This window comes from Felis catus, chromosome B3 (assembly GCF_018350175.1).
Source record: "Felis catus isolate Fca126 chromosome B3, F.catus_Fca126_mat1.0, whole genome shotgun sequence".
In the NCBI taxonomy this organism is placed as follows: Eukaryota; Metazoa; Chordata; class Mammalia; order Carnivora; family Felidae; genus Felis; species Felis catus.
The window spans coordinates 31,027,707-31,034,968 of NC_058373.1; the positions used below are offsets into that span (position 1 = coordinate 31,027,707).

At 53.1% G+C, this 7,262-nt stretch overlaps 2 long non-coding RNA genes across 2 annotated transcripts; both read right to left on the reverse strand.

Annotated features, from left to right (window-relative positions):
* Nucleotides 1-1,052: 1,052 nt before the first annotated feature.
* Nucleotides 1,053-2,480, reverse strand: LOC109500568. The gene is made up of 2 exons (XR_002158185.2): nucleotides 2,421-2,480; nucleotides 1,053-1,285 (listed from the first exon to the last, which is right to left on the reverse strand). It is a non-coding gene; the product is annotated as an uncharacterized LOC109500568 (long non-coding RNA).
* An 89-nt stretch (nucleotides 2,481-2,569) lies between these two features.
* LOC123385853 lies at nucleotides 2,570-6,419 on the reverse strand. Its single transcript, XR_006599001.1, has 3 exons — nucleotides 6,319-6,419; nucleotides 4,621-4,745; nucleotides 2,570-2,629 (listed from the first exon to the last, which is right to left on the reverse strand). It is a non-coding gene; the product is annotated as an uncharacterized LOC123385853 (long non-coding RNA).
* Nucleotides 6,420-7,262: the final 843 nt, after the last annotated feature.

The window sequence follows — 7,262 nt, forward strand, 5'->3', positions numbered from 1 at the left end:
TGTGAGATCATGACCTGAGCTGAAGTCGGTGGCCCAACCAACTGAGCCACCCAGGTGCCCCACCTCCCCACCTCCCTGTTTTTAAAAATTTAACTGGTTTTGCTTGTTTTTGTTTGTGGTTTTTTGGTTTTAAGTTGTAGAAGGTTTGTATATATTTTAGACATTAACTCCTTTTTAGATATATCATTGACAAATATCTTCTCCAGTTCAGTAACTTGCCTTTTTGTTTTGTTAATGGTTTCCTTCACTGTGCAAGGTTTTCATTTTAGTCCCAATAGTTTATTTGTGCTTTTGTTTCCCTTGCCTGAGGAAACACATCTAGAAAAATGTTGCTAAGACCAATGTTTTGTTGCTAAGACAAACACTCTTCTGAGAGTTTTATGGTTTTAGGTCTCACATTTAGGTACTTATTTTATTTTTGTGTATGGTGTGAGAAAGCGGTCCAGTTTTCCCAGCACCTCTTAAAGAAACTGTCCTTTCTCTGTTGTATATTCTTACCATCTTTGTAAGAGATTAACTGGCCATAGAATTGTGGGTTTCTTTCTGGGCTCTTTATTCTGTTTCATTGATGTTTGTGTCCATTTTTGTGCCAGTACCATACCTCTTTGATTATTATAGCTTTGTAGTATATCTTACAATCTGGAATTGTGATACCTCTCACTTTGTTCTTTCTCAGGACTGCGTTGGCTATTCAAGGCCTTTTGTGGTTCTATACAAGTGTTAGAAGTATTTGTTCTAGCTCTGTGAAAAGTGTTATTGGTGTTTTTCTAGGGATTACACTGAATCTGTAGATTGCTTTGGGTAGTATGGACACTTTAACTGTATTTGACTAATGTCTTTCCAATACATGAGCATGGACTATTTCCTACTTGTGTCATCCTCCATTTCTTTCATCAGTGTTTTATGGTTTTCAGAGTATAGGTCTTTCCTCTCCTGGGTTAAGTTCATTCCCAGGTCTTTTATTCTTTTTGGTGTAATCATAAATTGTTTCCTTAATTTCTCTTTCTGCTACTTCACTATTGGCGTATAGAAATGCAACCGATGTCTGTATATTAATTTTGTATCCTACAACTTTACTGAATGCATTTATTCTAATAGTTTTTTGATGGAGTCTTTAGGGTTTCCTATGTATAGCATCATGCCCTCTGCAGGCAGGTTTGGTGACCTCCTGGGTGACATCCAGGTGGGAAAAGGCCTTGATTCACAAAACTCCAACAGCTCCTGGGCCCACTGGGACACGAGAGAGATTTGGCAGCAGAGGGGGGATGGTCTTGGAACTTGTGACCTGGAAGGAAACAGAGACTCAGGTGTAGTCCTACTTTAGGCTCCCCACCTACAGAAGAGCCAACAGGCCCCATGAGGTGCCCCAGGAGCCCAGGACCTAGACAAAGATGGCAGCCAACACCAAGATGCCAGAGAGGGTCAGCAAGAAGGTCACCATATACGGGTTGACTACAGTCAGTGACATGTTCTTCTGTCCTTCATTCATACCCCTGAGGGGCCCCTGCCCCCCAAGGTTCTACCCCAGCCCCTCCAAGACCAGCCTGATATATGCACATACCCTCAGCCAGTCTCCACTCTCCACGTACCCACAACTTCTGACTAAAAGGGCCGGGGCAGGCCAGGGTATAAGAGGGTACCCTGGGAAGTACTCCCCCGACTGTTAGGATATCTAAAACTTCCCCATTAGGGTTTGTCCTAGGGAGGGAGGATTATGCAGCCCTGTTCTCTTGAGTCACCTCCACTACCATAGGAGTCCTTGTAGGCGACCTGGGAGCAAAGCAGTGGGATGGACAGGGACAGAGCCTGAGGGTGAGCTGAGCCCCTCCCCTCTTTGGGCTTTGTTTTCTGGCCCTCTACAAAACAGGCTGTGTCAAGCCTCATGGAGGCCTTGCGTGAAGATATAGTTCAGACAGTACACACCCTCGGTGGGGGCACAAGAGGAGAACCCTCATGCCTGGCATGACCTCTTTGGAGGTGATAGATAAACCTGCAACATGGAAGGAGAAAGGGTCCACCCGGGGAGGTGAGTCAGCCAGATGGCCGTCAGGCTGGACAGTCACCACCAGGGTCAGCAGGATGGTGGAGGGGTCTGGCCTGGGCCGGGAATACCCACTCTCCCATACAGATGAGTGAGTCTTTCCTAAGCAGGTCTTTCCTGTGGGCAGGATGGGGCTTTAGGATCACTTCCCAGGGCCCGTGACCAGCAGCACACAGACCATTCTCGCAGCAACCCTAGCGCCACGCATCTTATTCCAGATGAATAAGAGGTTCAGAGAGACGGACATGCAATCTGGCCTCAATCACTCCGCCTGTCACCACCTATGGACTCCATTCCTGCCAACAACCGGGTGCTCATCAAGTACCTGTGAAACAGGTGCTATTGTCCCCATATAACATCTGAAGAAAGGGAGGCTTACGAGTTAAGTGACTTGTCTAAAGTCACAAAGTGTGGGGCGCCTGGGTGGCTCAGTCGGTTAAGGCGTCCAACTTCAGCTCAGGTCATGATCTCACGGTCCGTGAGTTCGAGCCCCGCGTCGGGCTCTGTGCTGACAGCTCAGAGCCTGGAGCCTGCTTCAGATTCTGTGTCTCCCTCTCTCTCTGTCCCTCCTCCACTCACGCTCTGTCTCTATCAAAAAATGAATAAACGTTAAAAAAATAAAAATTAAAGTCACAAAGTAACAGGGCTGGGCTCAAACCCCAGCTGTGTGAATGACTCCAGAGCCTGCATTCTTGACCACCACATCCCCATGGCAGGGGCTTTACTAGGACCTGAACGTGGAAGGTAGGAATACTGCTTCTTCCTTCTGCCCACCCAGAGGACAGAGCATGCAGCCCCAGGTATTGGGAGATGGCAGTGGGGAAACCAGCTGACCAAGGCTCTCTTGGGCCAGTGGTTGCCCAGGCCCTGAAGATCAGGGAGGAGTGCTGAGGCTCACCTCCCTCCCACCCCTGACACTCACCGGGAACCTCAAGATGAAACCTGTAGCTCAGAGAGCCGGGAGGCAGGCAGGAATGGACACCTCACCTCCAATGAACCTTAAGTGGTGGAGGCAGGGACAGAGCTCTTGCCTGACCTTCCTCCCCTGTCTCCTGCTCCTGCAAGGTGCCCTGCATGGGAGAAGTGGTAGCTGCCCACTAGGCCATTGCTCAGATGGGGAAGGGTCTCTGGGAGCCACTGGAGCTAGGTCCCAGAAGGAGAGCATGACCTCTGGGTACCTCAAGCTGGCCCTAGGCCTACCAGAGTGGCCATGTCTCTTGTAAGGGCCTGGCAGACAACAGACATAATGTCTGAGTAGCTCTATAAGTTTCCTATTGAGGACAGTCAAGGGAATAGGCAAGACTGTTGCATTCAGCTGAGAGCCTGGTAGGCAAAGGAGAGGCCAGAAGCAGACAAAGGCCAGGTGGGCCCACACCTGGCCCTGGAGGAACAGCAGGGTGGGGAAAGAGGGGGTGTCACTCACCAGCCACAGTGAGAGAGCTCAGGCCCGTGGCTGGTTGGTCAGCACCGTCAGCACCTGGGGACCATTCACCAGGCCTGGCTCTGCACTTGGGCTTCTGCCTGGAAGCACAGGGGCCCTGACACTGGCCTGAGGTAGAGAGGGTGGTAGGGGAGGCTCCTGTGGCCATATGCAGGAACCCACACATGACAAGGCATCATGCCCAAAAGAGGCCACAGGGGCCAAGAACTTAAGCAGATGTCCTGGGACATCTTGTCCATTTAAGTCAGACCCTACCCCCACCCTCAGAATACAGCCTGCTTGAACCTCTACAAATAGATGCCACTGCAGTGGGGAAGGGGCCAAGCCCAGCCTAGCACATCTGGCAATGCTGTGTTGAATCTGCCAAGATGAGTCATACAAGACAGAAGTAGCCGCAGGTCTGGTCCAGGGCCCAGGAGCTACAGGCTGAGTGTCCCTCCAGGGGCTGGAAGACGGCAGGGCAATGGCTTGAGGCTCCAGGGGGAAACCTCAGTGGCCAAAGCCTGTCTTGGTGTGGCAGCCATGGGGGTGGCAATGCCCCGGGATCCTCCAGGGCTGGAAGAGGAGAATGCCCAGGGTCTGGGGGCCTGAGGACCTTTAGTGAGACAGACTCAAAGTCCTGGGCTTCTGGATCAAGACACAGAAAAAAGCACTCTGCCCAAGGCCAGGTTGTGGACCTGGGGGATGCCTTGTCTGGTCTAAGCCACTCAAGCTACTGCCCAGATGCCATCTGTGCTCAAATGGAAGAAGAGGTGGCAGTGAAGGCAGAGCCCCAGCCCCCTATTCCCTCCTACCCTTTCCAGATATAAACGAAGGTGAAGTCTTCGCTGGATATGCCCACCCATCTTCTCTGTTGGCTGCAGAGGGGTGAGAAAGCTGTATCTGAGTAAGGAAGAGCCAAGGTCCCACTCTGCCCCTCACTGCGGGGTAAACCTTGGACAACTCCTTTTTTTTTTTTTTTTTTTGGAGCCATGTGATTCACAGGGGAAGGGTCAGGTTCAGAGGTCCCACCCAGGAGCCCAGATGACAGCTTATGGAGATACCCTGTCCTCTCGATCTGTGATCTGCTCCCATCCCCTAAGCCTCTAGGAACAACACCCTCCCAACACCAGGGCTGTGGAAGGTGCAGGGACAGCACCTGCTTTTGGGTTGCTCAGCAGGTTCAGCCTTCATCATGGGCAGAGCGTTGATCTCAGGACCACCAAGGTGATGGGCAGCTTCTTGGGCTCCAGGTGCTCCAGGTACACCCTACAGGGCACAAAACTAGAAGGGTGTTAGGCCACCTTGTGCCAAGACCCAAGGCCTGTTTGGCTGTGGTACCCCTGCTAGGCCAGCCTTCCCCTCTGTCTCACAGGGATGTCAGTACCGCCTTGGAAGTCAAATTGAGCAAGGGTAACCATAGCTCCCAGCCAGCCCCAGACCAAAGGAAGCAGGGCATTGAGCTGTCCTGGAAGGAGAGGCCACGGCAGATGAGAGCCTGGCCCTGTGGGAATTACAGCTATCTGGGTCCTACTCTCCACTCTTAAATGTTACCCCCTAATATCCAACCCCTAACATGAACTCCCACCAAAAGCTCTGAAGTGAGAGGGTGTAGGGGTGGGGATGTCCTTTCAGGTAAAAGTTTTTGTGGGCAGGGAAGGTTTGAGCTGGGCCTCAGGGCAGTCAGAGGGGTAGGTAACAGGTCTGCCAAGGAATCCAGGAGGCACAAAGGTGTGGTGGGCATGTTCTAGAAGATAGTGAGCATCCTTCCATTCACCACTGGGGCTGAGTGAGGGCAGGCCCATGAGCTGGCACATGTTGGCTACCACAGGGCACGGATATGAGCTAGTGGGCACAAAGTACCCCTAGGCCTCCACCCGACTCTGCACCCAGACCGACCTCTCGCTGCAGGGAGGGGACATGAACAGGGCACAGCTAGTGGGTATCAGTAGCAATGGAGGCCCAGGTCTCTCCCTAGCCTGGAAGGGGCTTGAGAGGCAGACAAGGCAGGGCCCTAAGCCCAGGCTTAGAGCCTCATCCAGCCTCATGGAGCCAAGAAGACTTACTAGAAAGACTCTTTTAGGAAGCTGGATGTGAGGACAGCATGTGCCTGAGCTAAGAGAAGGCTGGTAACAGAGAGGCCTCTAAGCTTAGCACCCACTAGGCATGACCACCCAGAGAAGGGCTGGGGCCATGGGGTGGGGGGGACTTCCACCTCTCTGCCTCAGTTGGCCCTCTTTGTTGAGGAAAGCAGGGATAACCACATCTCACAAGGATCCCAGGGCAAAACAAAGCTGTCAGTCCCACAGGGAGGTGGAGGAGACATTCTAGGGAAAGAAAGACCAGGGGCAGTGTTGTGTGCTTGGGGCAGGGTAGGAGACATGGAGAAAACTGCTTTCTTTGAGGGCCAAGGAAAAAGGAAGCTAAGCAGAGGAGCTTGCAGACATTGTGCCACAGCCCCTCTTCCACCCATCTCCAAACCAGGCTTCTCCCTTCTTGGTCAACAACTCGGATGGTACTATTCTCCTTACTGTCAATGCAACTTCCCAGCTGAGCTGGTGAACACAGAGAGAGCCTGGATTCATCAGGAGTGGTGCATAGATGATGTGCATGGAAGTGGAGAGGAGCATGGGAGCCTTGGCAGGTAAGCCTGGGGCTTCAGACATGGTACCTGCCCTGGCCATGGCAGGCTGTACTGGAACCTGCCAGATGTGGCCTCCAACCCAAAGGTATCCGATTTCCAGGCCAGAACTGGAGCCAGACTCTTCTCCAGGGGCAAGGGACACAGTGGGATAGGACATAGGCCACCCAGACATCACTGGGACTTTGGGTCTGCTGGCCAGCTGGAAAAACAAACCTGGACGGGCTCTGCTTGAAGGCAGGGCTGGGACTGGCTGATTCAGATCACCTCTGCGAGGGGGGCAGTCCCATCCTCTGGGGCAGACTTCTGAGCTGGGGTGGAGAAGAGAGGACCTGTAGCCCACGCCCCCCAAAAGATCCCAAAGCCCCTCCCACCCAAGTGGGCACCATATAAAGGGGTGCAGAAACCCTCCCAGCTGGCTGTGGGTTCCTGAGGTGGTCTCTCCATGACCAGTGGCTGAATTGGGATAGCAACCCAGCAGCCAAGGTAGGAGAGCTGACAGGAACATGGCAGGAGTTGTGAGTGCTGGTTGCTTAGGACTAAGCCCCTCTGCCCAGGTGGCCTCAGAGACACTCCCACTACCCAGCTCAGCCCAGAGAGCCAAGGCCTGGTGCCAAGTAGCTTCTCTGGTTAAGAATGTGCTGGGGGTCATTAAACCTCTGCCCAGAGGCTTGAATATCCAGGCTGTGGAAGGACCATCAGTCAGAAAGGGGCCTGTGGTTCTGAGGCCTTTGTGTGGGTCTCGCAGCAGTCAGGAGCCTCGGTGGACACAGAGCTCCTGATGTGTGAGGAGGAAGGGGGCCTGGACTGTGTCGGGTCCATGGCACCAGACCCCCGAGAGGTCCCTGGGATGGAGCCCAGCACGAAAGTGTTACAGAAGCCGTGGGTACCTCCTCTGCAAGGGTGGGCCCAGCTGGAGGTTTAGGGTCTACATGGCAGGGGCCACAGGGGAAAAGGGCTACCTGCTGGGACTACGTGGAAAGCAAGTCTGGTGTACAGAGCATGGCATCAGCTGAGCCAGGAGAGGCCTCCTCACCAGTCCTGAGGAAAGCTGGGAGACCAGGCTGCCAGGAGGGGGATCTAAGCTAACTCCAGATGCAACAGCATTCACAGGTCCAGAAGGTGGCTCCAAGCTGACAACTGGAAAGGACCAGGCTACC